Source organism: Pristiophorus japonicus, chromosome 14, assembly GCF_044704955.1.
Source record: "Pristiophorus japonicus isolate sPriJap1 chromosome 14, sPriJap1.hap1, whole genome shotgun sequence".
In the NCBI taxonomy this organism is placed as follows: domain Eukaryota; kingdom Metazoa; phylum Chordata; class Chondrichthyes; family Pristiophoridae; genus Pristiophorus; species Pristiophorus japonicus.
Window position 1 is genome coordinate 31,512,750 of NC_091990.1, and position 16,406 is coordinate 31,529,155.

Consider the following 16,406-nt stretch of genomic DNA (forward strand, 5'->3'; position numbering starts at 1 on the left):
CCTGATTTTTCTTTCTACTGACTTCAAATGGAAAAGAAAATTGTGAGAGAGATTTAACAGGCAGCCACTTTGATACCGCCCATTTTACACTACCGGCAAAAGTTAAAATGACCCCCAGCGAGTCCGAGGAAACACTATTTTAGGAGTGTTGTTAACCAAGTGTGTTGGGAATATCGAAATCTCGACTCTCAATATACGACTCTAACACAATCAGCTCTGGTAGATATTCCTTTAATTTTTACTTGCAGCAAGGAAGAGTCTTACTCAGTTAAAGGCTAAGCGACGACTCCCAATAAGGTACAGTTTCACAAAGTATTTATACAGTAAAAAACAAGTTATGGTTCCATCCTGTGTATTGGTTCTGCCTTTGTAGTCAGCGAAAACAGATAAAGAGTTAATGATTACCACATCTTGTCTTTACATTTTTCTCAAATGTCTCTTTTGTAAGTGATTTTGGTGAGCCAGACAGCAATGACTCGATTAGGGTGTGATAATGTGCTATTACCTGCTTTTCATTGTTTTAGGATTGTCCAATTTCCTGGCCAGTTATTTGGGCCCATGATTTCCATAGTGGTTGATTGGGTACTTGGCTTCTTGCATATTGTGGATGAGTTCTGTACAAGAGATAATGGCTGGTAATTTGAGTATCTCTTAGGGGGTGAATTGGTGCTGCATCTTTACAACCTTTATCCAGCCCTTCTAAGGTCTGGTATAGCGACAGACTATTGATAATACAGGGGAGCACAATGGGTGGTACTTATCTCAGCAAGACAGTCTTAATGTTGTCTAGTGGCTATTAATCAGCTATCAGCAGTTTCAGTCAGGGTTAGCATGTTTATGCAAACAGACTGTCTGTTGCAGAAGTTTCTAGCAGGGCCTGGACTCCATTTTGTTTTATGGCAAAAAGGGTACAAAAAACAGTGTAATGCAACTTTAAAAAAATACATTTCCACAGGGAAAATGTCACAGGAAGGACGTGTGATGTTCCAGGTTGAGTGCACTATCGATATGTGTGTGTATCAATATCCCACACCCAAGCCCCTTCGAATTCTCCCAACTCCTCATCGCCCCTTCATGTACGCCCACTCTACTGTCACACCCGAGCTCATGCCCCAAACCTTCACCACATTGCAATATTTTAACTGCTGATTCATTTTGAGGAATTCTAATATATGTATTTGTAGACAGTAAAAGATTTAGTGCCAAATACAGCATGTGGATGAAGTATATTCAGTAAACTCTTCCGGTGTCTTCATTGGTAGTGGCACTGCCAAGTGTAGAAGTGAACCATACAGACTAGAAACATCCCAGATATTAATATTCCTGGTCTGTTTTGAGTGGCCTGATCTCAGCCAAGGCGGCGGTAGAGGTATAATAATTAGCCTCCACACTCTGGATAAGAGTTACCAATTCGGAGTGCCAGCCAATTATCCTTGCTGTATTGTGAGGTGAGGTCAGGATTGAGCTAAGCTATGATGCCACATAACCGAATAAAGTGTAAACACCCACTCTCTCGGTTCATACATGAAGAATGATCACTTGGGTGAGGTACAGAAGGGGACCCATGGAACTGTACCCCAGCATCAGGCCGCGGGTTCAGGAGAGAAGGGATGTGATGATTGGAAAGGCGAGACATGCTCAGTCTGTGCGCCATGATGTAAATGCACGTAAACACATCTCAAACTTCACTTAATTCAATCCACAGGACACTGGCCATAGAAGTCACATCTAGGAGTTTCTTTTGACAAAAGTATAAAGTCATGTATTTAAAAATGAAGACAAGTTAAAAGATGGGAAATATCGTTATGTGAACTTTCCAAGTGTTTGAATGTGAACAGTATTGCTCATCTCTTCGCAGGTCTATCAGAGTGCAGTAGTTACTGCAGTTTTTGGGTTGGGTATGTGTTTCTGCATTCCTTGTCATATGAGGTATGCTTTTAACATCAAGATGCTAAAATGACATCTCGATACTAGTGCCAATGCAGACAGATCCCACTGCAGTCTATTTATACCTTGCCTTTACATTCTGCTGAGGATTTCCCAACAACTGCTTGAATGGTGCATAGAACTCTAACAACAGTGTAAAGAGATAATGCTTATTACATTTAAAAACACATTCAAAATGTGTTGTTTAACACTGTTGGGGTGTGTCCTCTAATCACAGATTAAAATCTGCAGAGAGATGCATCACCTATCTGTGGGTTACTCTTACTATTTGGCTGAGCCATAAATCCACTCTTCAGAATTGAACCTGTATTATGAGACCACCTGTTTATAAAGAGCATGCACTCTCTCGCTGGTTGTTGTTGTGACAGTTACTGTGAATTTTCAATCTACACAGTATCCTGGTTTAAAATACTTCTGCCTCTTGTTTCCACATACTTGCTCTGAATTTACAATGGAGCTGATTTTGAAGGATTTATGCTGCACTGAAGTGCAAATGTCTGTCCTCATGATTCTGAAATATACAGTGCTGTGACTTGTTATATGTAGATATTAGTCTTCTGACATGACCCTCTCTCTTACACCCATACATTCACATTGTTTTTTCATCATGAACATCTATCCAATGCGATAAACTTAACACAACAAAGGAACTGATTTCAAACTGTTAAAAACCATTTTAAGAAGATGGGAACATTTACAAATATGTACATATTATATGTGTACTGAAATAAAAATGGCTGGGAGTAAGTTAGGGTTACCACAGGCGATGAATCTCCCTGACGATGGGCGTAACTCTGTTTAGTGGTACAATGCAGTAACCGCATACAGAAAAACTGTATTAATGTAATATTTTCCACATACCTCATCGTAATTTGCCACAGATGGAAAATGATTTATAACTAATGGATAGAGCCATGTGATAAAGTAAATTACTCTTAATGACTGGGAATGGTTCATTTTACTTTGGTTAACAAATCTGATTTAGTATTTACTCACAATTTAATACTAGAAATTGTTGTGGCAAACCAAACTAACAACAAGCTACATTTCAAGAAGCTTGAGCTGCAAACTTCGATGAAGGATATTCCTTTCCCTTTAATTTACTGCACCCATTTCCAGAACTAATGTCTGGTGCCACAATGTTAGTCCCCTTCTAGTATCTCACCTAAATGATCATTTTTCTCATCCTCCTCGACCTTTCTAGTGTTTAATAGGACCAACCATTGATATGATTGGACACTCCATCCTCCTCCAAAGCCTCTCTTCCATTATCCAGCTTCGTGGCACTGCCCTTCCATCATCTCCAACCCCTGCCACAAATGCCATTGCCTTGCCACCGACTCTATCCCCCTCCCTGGCCACTGTCTCAGGTTGAACCACACTGTTTACAGTCTTGGTATCCTGTTCAACCCTGAACTAAGTTTTAAACCTCACTTCCCATCCATTGTCAAAACTGGTTATATCCATCTCTGCAACACTGCCCACCTCTGCCCTACCTCACCACTCTAACGCTGAAATCCTTAGATATGACTTTGCCACCTCCAGACTGATCTACTCCAACGCTTTCCTTGCTGGCCTACCATCTTCCATAAACTCCATCTTCTCCAAACTTCTTCAGCGCATATTCTATCCAGCACTCAGCCTCAGTTGCCCATCACACTCATCCTCCCGGTCCTACTGGCTCCCATACTCCAAATGATTAAAGTTAAGATTCTCATCCTCATCTATATCCATCTGTCCTCTCATACCACCCTATCTCCGGAATCTCCTCCAGCCTATATCCCATCCTGATGGCTCTGTTTCTCTGTCTTTAGCATTCAGTTTAGCTCACTTCTCTTTGTCCCAGTACTGATGGGAGAGCTTCCAGCCACCTGGGTCCTGATCTCTGGAACTTGCATAAATGTTTCCTCTTTTCTTTCCACCTTTACAAAGTCTTCAAAAAAATCCCTTTCTTTGGCCAAGCTTTGGTCACCTTTTCCACTTGTGACATTTCCTTCCATTAAAAAGCATATCGGGGGGGCGGGGTTTAACCCCCAAAAATAGGTGGGTTTGGGTTATGTGGGAAGTTAAAATGTTAAAAATCTGAAGCCTGACCAGAACCCACCTCGGACCCGCCCACTTCCGGTTTTAACGGAGGCCAGATGGGAAGTGGCGGGCAACCAACCCGCTCCCAGGAGGCGGGTCTCCCATTTAAATTTTATAATAAGGCTGCCGTGTCTCTGCTTTAATCTCCATTTTAAATGTAACTTTTGCTGGTTGGGTTTTGTAAGCCTCGTGAAACCTACCAGCTATAGTAAGGCGAGGACTGCTGGATCCAGGAGGTTCCTTTAAACTGTCTTCCTGGATTCAGCGTCCATACTTCACTCACTCCCCCCAATGGGGGAACCCTCACCTGCCCCCCCCTTCCACAAGGCCTTCCCTCACCCCAATGCTCCTGGCCCCCCCCCCCCGCCCCCGCTCCCCCCCTCCCGTGTGTTGATCCTGCCCCCCCCCACCGTGCTGCTCCTGGACCCCCTGATCATCAGTCACTCCTGACCCTCCGATGCTTAGTCGGCCCTCCCCTCTGGCCCCCGCTCATTTACAACCGGACTGAGGTGCACCATCTTTTTGCAATATAAAGTGGGATTAATTGGATAGCTCTACCAAAGAGCCAGCACAGGCATGATGGGCCGAATGGCCTCCTTCTGTGCTGTATTATTCTATGGGCCCGAATTTGGTCTAACCTTAGTTCCGCCCGTTTTCGGCGGTCCCCGGGTGGTGCGTGCTTTTTTTACCGGCCGCTATTGCTGGGGCCGACAGGGCGTGAATTTCATCCCAGTTTTGTTGGTGGCCGGTAATGGGCGGCAGCAGGATTCGGTGCTAGGTGCAGGCCTGTTGACTCGGGAAACATCGGAGGCCATGTACTGTGCATGCGCGAGATTTGGATTTTTTTTTGTTGTCCTTTTTTTTGCCTGATGACCTTGATTGGGGCCGAGGGGCTCAGCTGCACATGCGCATAAAATCTCGTGAGTGACTTGCACCTGACAGTTACAGAGGGAAGTGATTTAGAGAGAGAGGCATGAGATTCATCAGCCATCCACCTCGAAAAGGTGGAGGCTCCGACCTGCGAGGGAACATCAGCGGCAGATTGGGGCCATGGGGGGAGCAGCAAGCAGCGGCAGGGAGCACCGTGGAGGCCACTTCAAGGTACAGCGCGAGCTGGTGCAGGAGGGTAACAGCTGTGAAGAGTGACGTCATTAAGATCCAGGTCGATGATTGGAGCGTGGGCAGATACAGTAGGAGCGGCGAGGTCAGGGCGAAGGAGTGGTGATAGACTGTAGCGGGACATGATTGGGGCCCAGGGGAGGTGCAAGTTCGGGGCCAAGGGCTCAGGGATAGCACGGGCCAGCCCACACTGCGATACGTGTGCGCACTAGGTCCGTGCAGCAGAGTTGGTCTCCAGTTGTCTTGGGTAATCCTTGCCACTGGACCAAGACCTAGCTCTGTCAAACCCATGTGGTGGTTGGTGTGCAATGGCCACCACACGTTAAAAAAGTCCATGCACAGGATTCTTCCACCCTTCAGGATGTAGTTCGGGTTCTTCATTGAAACATCTGTGAACTCGTCCTTTTTTTGGCGTGGAAGCAAGTCATCCTCGTTTCGAGGGACCGCCTATGATGATGATGATGACCTTGAAAACCTAGCATGAGTGGTGGAAAAGCTGCCAGGGAGTCCATTGCAGAGAGGCTCAGAGCTCGCTGGTTTACCGAGGATGAGCTGGAGGTACTTGTCTCTGAGGTGGAGTGCCATTACAGAGAGCTCACCCGGGATGGTTGTGGCAAGCCAGCCCCACCCCAATATAAACGCATTTTGCGGGAGATTGGGGAGGCCGTGCCTGCAGTGGGCACCGTAGTTCGTGATGAAGACCAGCGCAGGAAGAGATGGAATGATGTGGTAGTGTCAGCAAGAATAATTAAAGATCTTATTGTTGCACTCTCATACTACTGAAAAAGTATGTGTGTGTGTGTGGGGTGTATGTGGTGTGTGTGGGGTGTATGTGGTGTGTGTGCGTGTGTGTGGGGTGTATGTGGTGTGTGTGTGTGTGTGTGGGGTGTATGTGGTGTGTGTGTGTGTGTGTGTGTGTGTGTGTGTGTTGCATCTGCAAACCGGTATAGCTTGCAACTTTTATTTCTGCAGAGGAAAAGAACAGCCAATGCCTCAAAGCAGTGTGGCACGTGAGTGAGGCCACCATAGAAACATAGAAATTAGGTGCAGGAGCAGGCCATTTGGCCCTTCGAACCTGCACCACCATTCAATAAGATCATGTCCGATCATTCAACCTCAGTACCCCTTTCCTGCTTTCTCTCCATACCCCTTGACCCCTTTGGCCATAAGGGCCATATCTAATTCGCTTTTGAATATATCTAACGAACTGGCCTTAATAACTTTCTGCGGTAGAGACTTCCACAGGTTCACAATTCTCTGAGTGAAGAAGTTTCTCCTTGTCTCGGTCCTAAATGGCTTACTCCTTATTCTTAGACTGTGACCCCTGGTTCTGGAACTCCCCAGCAACGGGAACAATCTTCCTGCCTCTAACCTGTCCAATCCTGTCAGAATTTTATATGTTTTTATGATATCCCCTCTCATTCTTCTGAACTCCAATGTATAAAAGGCCTAGTTGATCCAGTCTCTCCTCATATGTCAGTTCTGCCATCCCGGGAATCAGTCTGGTGAACCTTCGCTGCACTCCCTCAATAGCAAGAATGTCCTTCCTCAGATTAGGAAACCAAAACTGAACACAATATTCCAGGTGTGGCCTCACCAAGGCTCTGTACAACTGCAGTAAGACCTCCCTGCTCCTATACTCAAATCCTCTAGCTATGAAGGCCACCAGAGGTCATTGAAGTGACTGACATCAAGGAGCGTGCCTTGGCGTTGGTGGGTGACCACCCCCGTGCCACAACACATGGTGGTGCCGATCCCGTGCTACACCATGGCAAGTTTATCTGAATCTCCGGTCTGTGTTACACTCATGTCATACAAGGTCAAGTAATGTGATGTCAAATGCATTTTAATGTACTGTCTGTCGGCCATTTAGGATGTGGTGATGTAGCCATGATAGTCCTTGAAATAAGACTGTGATACGTCACAGTACTCATGTCAGCATCACCAACACTGCACCCCCCATCCCTCCTCCCTCCGCTGCTAACACTGAAATGTTGCAGATGATGAATCGGAGAGCACCAACTTAGGCATCCCATCCACCTCTGGCACACAAAGGCCATGAGCAACACCATCCACCTCGAGCTCATCAGGAACCCGCACCAACAGATCCTGCTGCCCGCCCCCACTCAACATCTCCCATAGCCCCCGCATCCAACTCCGCCAGCCACAGAGATGTAGACCAGGAGGAAGAGCAAGAGAGAAGGCCCAGTGTTTGTCCCACTTGAGCTTGAGGAGGTAAAAGAGGAAGACTCCATCCTCTTGACATGTGTGCCACCTGTGCGCCCAATATTGGTATAGGGTCCGAGTTTTTGGGCTTCGCGCCGGAAGAAACGGGACTAAGCGTTGTGAAGCGTCGCACCCGTGCCGTTAAAGCCACCAAGCCGCATCCACCCGGGATTATGCATCAAGGAGATGATGATGCAAGACGGATGGAAGCAATGCAGGAAATGGTTCAGCTGTCGAGGACGAGGGTCGACCTAGGTCGAGAGCTTCTCCAGGCCAAGGCTGGGATAGCAGCCAACGATTGCAGAGCAGCATACCAACAGCATGTCGCTGCTGAGCTCCGCGGTGCAGCAAACCGACGACTCTGTTGATGCCATGCGGCAATCGATGGTCTCAGGGTAAGGCATGGAATACCAGCCAGGCCGACAGAACCAGAGGGTCCAGAGATACCAGCATCTTCCAACTCAGCACCCCCATTCTCTCCCCGACGAACACGACAGCAGCGCTTCGGGGGCACTCCTGCACCACGTGCTGGTATTGACACGTTGAGGGGCAGGGGTGTGGGTCAGCGTGGGGATGGGAAACCCATCAAGAGGAGAATGGGGCTCACTTGGAGGAGGGGGGGGAAGAGAGGTGGTAGGAGTGGGTAGAGGGTTGGGTGTTGGTGATGTTTGTATATATTGTTCATGTTGGTCTTTAAGATATTTCCTTTCGATGCTGAATGTACTGTTTTTTGAAATACTGTTATGTATTTTACTTGACCTGTTTGAATGTTCTGCCACTTGTGAATGTTGTACAATTCAATACAGAGAAATGTTTTTACCACTCTTGGTCAGTGTGTAACTTTTAGATAATGAGGGGTATGTGCTGCGAAACATACAAATGTCCTTTAAATGTTGTACAGTGTGATAAATATCTTGCCTTCCAGTTATGATGCGACTTGTTAATGGGTCCTGACATCGCGTCATTTAGCTAAGACAAGTAAAAGTCACCAATCCAGGACAGGTGGCTTTGAATGACAGATAGTTCCAGAACTTGGCGACCAGACATTATAGTTGGCATTTAAGTGTACAGTTTTTTAGGTGACTGATCGCCAAACCCCACCCCTAATATTATATGTTATTCAGTCAAATTATAACATTCGAATAGATACATATATATATATATATGTATATACAATATGCATCTTCTGTATTTGAGCAAATGTTCTTGTCAGGATCTCATCCTGGCACCTAAGAGAAACTTATAGATTTTATTAATAGCTATACACTTTCACATGAGCTCATAACCTCTGGAAACTCACATGGTGTGACTAAATCTCTTCTGTATGCACTTGTGTCAAGACCCTTATACCACAAGTTCACGAAGCCTTCACTGTAATTGGGAACTCATCTCCGCTTTCTACCCACACGTGCCCTTCAACAGAGCATTTTAACTTCATTGCATCATCTTTTTCTGAGGGTCAAATACTAGTGCAGCGATTTAAATCTGACCCGAGATGTACTGCTCTGGACGGATCTGCACCATTGTCCCTACCATCCGCTCAAGATCCAGGTCAGACCACGTTTTCATGCTAAGGACCAAACTTGCGTTTTTGCCGATTATTGCAAAGGTGGGCATATGGACTACTGCCGGTGATACTTCTCCGATGAATTTCCCGCTGGGCGGTAGTTGGGCAGTAGATCAGCGGTCCCTGAGTATTTTCCGCAAAAATGGCATTTTTGGGCAGTAGCTCGGCGGCTGTGGGCGGTTGTGGCCAGTAGGTCGACCAAACTCGGGCCCCATGAAATTACATCAGGCTATTCGTTTAGCAAAAATTTCAACCAACCTATAATATCTAACCTGACATGAATGCCAATAACACAATTCATGGAAGATAAAACAAATAATTAATATTAATTGTCTGTTTTTATCTGTATTCCGTAAAGTTTTGTGCACAAAGTGATTATATTTCATCTTGTAGCCGCATAGAACATCATAAATCATTCTTGTACACCTCCACAAATGGTGCATTCACAATTCAAGCCATAGCTGACTCTTTGGAATCAAAGCTCATCATCCTTAGGTGAAGGAAGATAACAAAGAAGGAACAGTGGAGGGCAGTAGTTGGTGAAGGAAGATAACAAAGAAGGAACAGTGCAGGGCAGTAGTTGACTGGAATAAAATGCCAACATTCACTTCGGTATGACCCAGCCAGATAAAGAGAAAACAAGCAAGACTTCATCTAGAGATGGGCAATAAATGCTGGCCTTGCCAGCGACGCCCCCATCCCATGAACGAATAAACAAAACAAAAGTTATGGGATGTCCTGCAGGGTCACCTCAATCTATCTCAGCACACTACCACCAACACCATGTCTGCTCATTCTCCGAGGTACCTTTTCATACAGCACCACAAGTGGACGTGTGACACCATGTCCTCTTCCATAAAGAAGTTATTATTTGCATATTCCTAGTTGTTGCATTATTTGTTGCTGTGAAATTATTTTCTTTTCCAACAATCTCTCATTGCCTCACTCTGGCAAATCAACAGTAATATCACGTGGTGCCACTTTACATATTATCGCAACGTATGCCCTTTGTAAAACCTAAATGTTGAGATCTAATTTTTCAAATGTTGCACCTGAGCGGTATGACTTTCTTTGTCATAGTGCACATCTCATTATATCGCTCTGTGTCCTTGTTTCTGCCACTTTGGCAGTGAACTCATGAGTCTCAGCTTTTGAGCAATAGTCTTCAAACATTTCTATGTGGGAACACCTTGCAAATAACACACTCTGTCATAACTTCTGAGAGAGTGTCATCTATTTAATGGAAAACAATACTGTTATTGAAGAAAACATGTAATATTAATATAAAAAGTAAGACTTGCCTTTATATAATGCCTTTCACAACCACCAGACGTCTCAAAGCGCTTTACAGCCAATGAAGTACTTTTGGAGTGTAGTCACTGTTGGGAAACACGATAGTCAATTTGCGCACAAACAAACTCCCACAAACAGCAATGTGATAATGACTAGATAAACTGTTTTTGTTATGTTGATTGAGGGCTAAATATTGGCCAAGACACCGGGGATAACTCCCCTGCTCTTCTTCGAAAGAGTGCCATGGGATCTTTTACATCCACCTGAGAGATATACATGAAAACAACATTCTCATCAATACAGATTCTGAAATTTGATGAAACAGCAATCTGATGATCTGCAAGATTGTGTGAAAAAGAGACTAATCTGTTAATTTAATAAACAAAGTCACTCACAGCCAATGACCAATATCATTCCTAGCCACCATTTTTCATCTTATCTGATCAACAACTAGCCAACTAGGGACAATCCTCTTCAGGTGGAGCATAAGTATGGTCACATTGGGCTCCAAGAAGGAACGCTCAGAACATAGAAACATAGAAACATAGAAAATAGGTGCAGGAGTAGGCCATTCGGCCCTTTGAGCCTGCACCACCATTCAATAAGATCATGGCTGATCATTCACCTCAGTACCCCTTTCCTGCTTTCTCTCCATACCCCTTGATCCCTTTAGCCGTAAGGGCCATATCTAACTCCCTCTTGAATATATCAATGAACTGGCATCAACAACTCTCTGCAGTAGGGAATTCCACAGGTTAACAACTCTCTGAGTGAAGAAGTTTCTCCTCATTTCAGTCCTAAATGGCTTACCCCTTATCCTTAGACTATGTCCCCTGGTTCTGGACCCAGTGAATCCTCTGTAAAAGCTGAACTGAGCAACCCCCGAGTGCTCCAGTGTTAAGGATTTACCATCAGCCTGGCTCACGAATAGAACACGGAAGGTTAGACCTGTCAGTGGAGGCCAGGATTCTTCCCACTTGGCTCCAGATAACTCTGCAAGCCAGTGCTTTCAGGATTCCTACCTGTAAGTCTACCAGTATTCTATACTAGGAACCTGTGTAGTTTTGAAAATTTATATTCCAGTAACCTTGTGCACACTTGGGCGTTGGCTCTGCCAACTTATGCTTAACCTCTCTGGACATAGGTAAGTGAGTGGGGGAGAGAGGTAGGAGGGTGGGGGGGGGGGCAGATGGTGGGGGGGTCAGGGGTATTTGGTGGGGGTCAGGGGCGGTGAACAGTCTCTGTAAGGAGAGCATATGGATCCATACTGGGCAAACGGGAATTCCAAGGGTCTAAAAACAATTGTTTCTGAATTTGTTCCGGGATGTGGGCGACGCTGGCAAGGCCAGTATTTATCGGCCATCCCTGATTGCCCTTGAGAAGAGGTGGTCAGCCGCCTTCTTGAACCGCTGCAGTCCTTGTGGCGAAGGAGCTCCCACAGTGCTGTTAGGGAAGGAGTTCCAGGATTTTGACCCAGCGTCTATGAAGGAACACCGATACATTTCCAAGGTGTGGTGTGTAACTTGGAGGGGAACGTGGAGGTGATGGTGCTCCCATACGCCTGCTGCCCTTGTCCTTCTAGGTGATAGAGGTCGCAGGTTTGGAAGGTGCTGCCGAAGTTTATAGATGGTGCACACTGCAGCCACGGTGCGCCGGTGGTGGAGGAAGTGAATGTTTAAAGTGGTGGATGGGGTGCCAATCAAGCGGGCTGTTTCATCCTGGTTGGTGTCGAGCTCCTTGAGTGTGGTTGGAGCTGCAAGTGGAGAGTATTCCATCACACTCCTGACTTGTGACTTGTAGATGGTGGAAAGGCTTTGGGGAGTCAGGAAGTGAGTCAGTCGCCACAGAATACCCAGCCTCTGAGTGCTCTTGTTGCGTTGCCAACCAACCAATTGTCGCTTCAGTTGTCTATTGTAAAGTATTTGTTTGCTCCTGTTGGTTGTAAATTATTATTTTATTAGCTTGAAATAAGAAGCTTATTTGCGACACAAGGTGATGGATTTCTGCATGAAAGATACACATGCCCGAAAGAACTGAAAGATAAGATAGCTTACGTTGCTGGCATGGAAATTAAAACAAATCCCTGATATTTTTGTGATCATGTATCACATATTCAAATGAGCCCTGTAAATGGAGATGAGTCTGTTCTTACCAGGTGCACGGATGTATACGTGTTCTCTGTTGTTGCTGCAGGAATCTTAGTGAAGCATCCTGCAACTGTGTGAAATACTTAATCTACATAGAAACAAGTAGGGTGAATCAGTCAGTGTGATTATTAGTAAGAGACATGTTCATATGAGATATCTTGGTGCATTTATTAATAAAGATGTTGACCAGTTTATTTTAAACAGGTTGATAGTTTCATTTAAATTGTGAACAGAGGAGTTTTGTGCAGTCGTGTTAAAGCATTGTTTAATGGCTGCATGATTTCATCCAAAAGTCCCTGGATGCTCATAAAATGCAAAATATGATGCAATTCAGACAGTGACATGCAATGAAAAAAAATCTCCAAATGTGACCATAAAATGCATGCAGCCACATTATCCTCAAATAAATTATTGCCATGCAAATTTTAAAAAAAACCTGGGACAGTTTGCACCAGGGTCAGAGCAAAATCCCAGAAAAGTGTACACTGGGGCTGTAATGAATGGCATATGTAGGGAACAAGAATTTTTTGTCAACTTCTGCATGCTGCAATAGGAACATAAGAACATAAGAAATAGGAGCAGGAGTAGGCCACCTGGCCCCTCAAGCCTGCTCCGCCATTTAATAAGATCATAGCTGATCTGATCATAGACTCAGCTCCACGTCCCTGCCCGCTCCCAATAACCCTTTATTCCCTTATCGCTCAAAAAATCTGTCCATCTCCACCTTACATATATTCAATGACCCAGCCTCCACAGCTCCCTGGGGCAGAGAATTCCATAGATTTACAACCCTCAGAGAGAAGAAATTCCTCCTTATCTCAGTTTTAAGTGGAAATATTCTCTCTGAATCCACCTTGTCGAGACCTCTCATTATCTCATGTTTCGATAAGATCACCTCTCATTCTTCTGAACTCCAATGTGTATAGACCCAACCTACTCAACCTATCTTCATAAGTCAAATCCCTCATCTCCGGAATCAATCTAGTGAACCTTCTATGAACAGCCTCCAATATAAGCATATCTTTCCTTAAATATGGAAACCAAAACTGTACACGGTACTCTTGTACAGTTGTGGCAGGATTTCTCTGCTTTTATACTCTATCCCCCTTGTAATAAAGGCCAACATTCCATTTGCCTTCCTGATATTAATACTAATTTCCTTCATTTATTTTTTCTTGTTTAATAAGCAGCTTGCCAGCTTGTATTATCTAACTGGGACAAGACACGACAGCCAGTCTCCATCTTCTTCACCAGTGATCAACGCTACTTCAGAATCTACTGAAGGTGGGCTGGAATTGCCATTAGTTCTGCCCCGCCCCACCCCCTGCCCCTCCAACAAGCTGGTGTTCAGCACTGCACAGCATTCTATCGAGCGGTCCAACTGAAAGCAATGAAACTCATTCAACTGAGGAGGGGGAGGAGGAGTGATTTGTTGCTCTGGGATTTTAGGATTGTTTCAGTGTCAAATACTTAACTGCACGATGTGAGCTGACATGGTGCAATTTCAGTGCCGATTCATTTTATTCATGACATTATAGAATCATGGGGCTGGATTTTCGGTTCTGGTCATTTCCGGGCGGTAATGGCGGCGGGGCGGTAAAGTTTGCAACGGGAAATGGTTTGCGTCTTCAGCCACAAACCTCATCAGCTGGGCCCTGAGTGTGGGGCGGGGTGCTAAGGGAGGCGTTGCACAGCTCTTTTAGGGTGCTAGGCCGGCTGACCAACTGAAAATCCCAAGCTAAAGAGCCGGCCTCTGAGTGCCCGAAGAGAGGCTTGCTTGAAGAAGAAAAAAATCAGCATAAAATACACAAAAAATATTCCCAATACCTTGACCACCCCACATTAGGCTAAATCGCAAAAATAAAAATAAACAAAACAATCACACTTAGCTCATTCATGACTTACTTCACTCAGCGCCGTGGGACAGCTCTGACTGTTTCATTAGGGCGTGCTACCGAGCGCTCCAGGCTCAGCGTCAATGCAAAATGGAAGTGAAATCGAAAGCGTGGCGTTCCACACCGGCTCGACGCTCCCGAGCTCAGCGCCCCCACAAAACCACTGTCTAGTTTCCCAGCGGGGCACTGCAAGCTGGCCACCTGCCCAGAAACTATTCCCGCCGCCATTGCCGCCCCTCTGGGGTGCTAACAGTGGCGGCAGAAAACCAAAAATCCAGCTCATAGAATCTTACAGCCCAAAAGGAGGCCTTTCGGCCCATTGTGCCTGTGTCAGCTTTCCAATTAGTCCCACTCCCCTGCTCTTTCCCCATAGCCTTGCAAATTTTTCCAATATATTCAAATCCCTGTTGAATTTGCTTCCACCCTTTCAGGTCATGTATTTTATATCATAACTGTTGTGTATCTGTAAAGCATGCACTCCCATATTCCGCCACCAGGGAGCGCATCCCCTGAAGCCCCAAGGGATCCCAGCATTGCTTGGGAGCACTGTATATAAGCCGGCCCCTAAGGCCTGTTCCTCACTCTGGAGTGTCTTAATAAAGACTGAGGTCATTGCTACTTTAACCTACCTGTGTGCAGTCTCATCTGTGTTAGGAACACAATAACTGGTGATGAGTATACGAATCCAACGCAAAGATGCAGCAAACTGTGGGCATCCTGGAGAAGTTCTCGGAGGGTGAGGACTGGGAAGCCTATGTTGAACGGCTAGACCAGTACTTTGTAGCCAACGAGCTGGACGAAGAAGGAAGGGCTACAAAAAGGAGAGCGGTCCTCCTCACGGTCTGCGGGGCACCGACCTACAGCCTCATGAAGAATCTTCTGGCTGCGGTGAAACCCACAGATAAGCCGTATGAGGAGCTGTGTACACTGATTCGGGAGATCTTAACCCGAGGGAGAGCGTGCTGATGGCGAGGTATCAGTTCTACACGTGCCAGCGATCTGAAGGTCAGGAAGTGGCGAGCTATGTCGCCGAGCTAAGGCGACTTGCAGGACAATGTGAGTTTGATGGCTACCTGGAGCAGATGCTCAGAGACTTTTTTGTACTTGGCATTGGCCACGAGACCATCCTACGAAAATTTTTGACTGTAGAGACACTGACCCTCAGTGAGGCCATTGCGATAGCACAGGCGTTTATGTCCACCAGTGATAACACCAAACAAATCTCTCAGCACACAAGTGCTAGCAATGTTCATAAATTAACTGGAACTGTGTTTGCGAGCAGAAATGTACAGGGCAGAAACCACGAGTCTGCAACTGCCAGCAGGCCTCAGGTGACCCAGATGACTCAGAGTCCGCAACAAAGGATGAATGCAAGGCAATTCACACCTTGTTGGCGTTGTGGAGGCTTCCATTCAGCCTATTCATGCCGTTTCAAAGGGTATGTTTGCAAGAGCTGTGGAACAATGGGGCACCTCCACGAGTTTGCAGATGAGCTGCAAGCTCTGCAAAACCTGCTAACCACCACGTGGCAGAGGAAGATCGGTCCATGGTGGATCAAAGCAATTTCGAGCCTCAGAGAGAGGAGGCAGATGCTGAAGTACACAGGGTGCACACATTTTTGACGAAATGTCCACCTATAATGCTAAATGTAAAATTGAATGACTTATCCGTAGCCATGGAACTGGACACTAGCCAATCCATCATGAGTAAAAAGATGTTTGAGAGAATGTGGTGAAACAAGGCACTCAGACCAGCCCTGAGCCCCATCCACACGAAACTGAGAACGTACACCAAAGTGCTCATCACTGTCCTGGGCAGCGTCATAGTCAAGGTCACTTATGAAGGCACGGTGCATGAACTGCCACTTAGGATTGTCCCAGGCGATGGCCCCACACTGCTTGGAAGGAGCTGGCTGGGCAAAATCCGCTGGAACTTGGATGACATCCGAGCGCTATCACATGTCGATGAGGCCTCATGTACCCAGATTCTTAACAAATTTCCTTCCCTTTTTGAGCCAGGAAACTTTTCCAGGGCGAAGGTGCGGATCCACTTGGTCCCAGAGGCACGACCCATTCACCACAAGGCGCGAGCGGTACCTCACTTGATGAGGGAGAGAATGGAAATCGA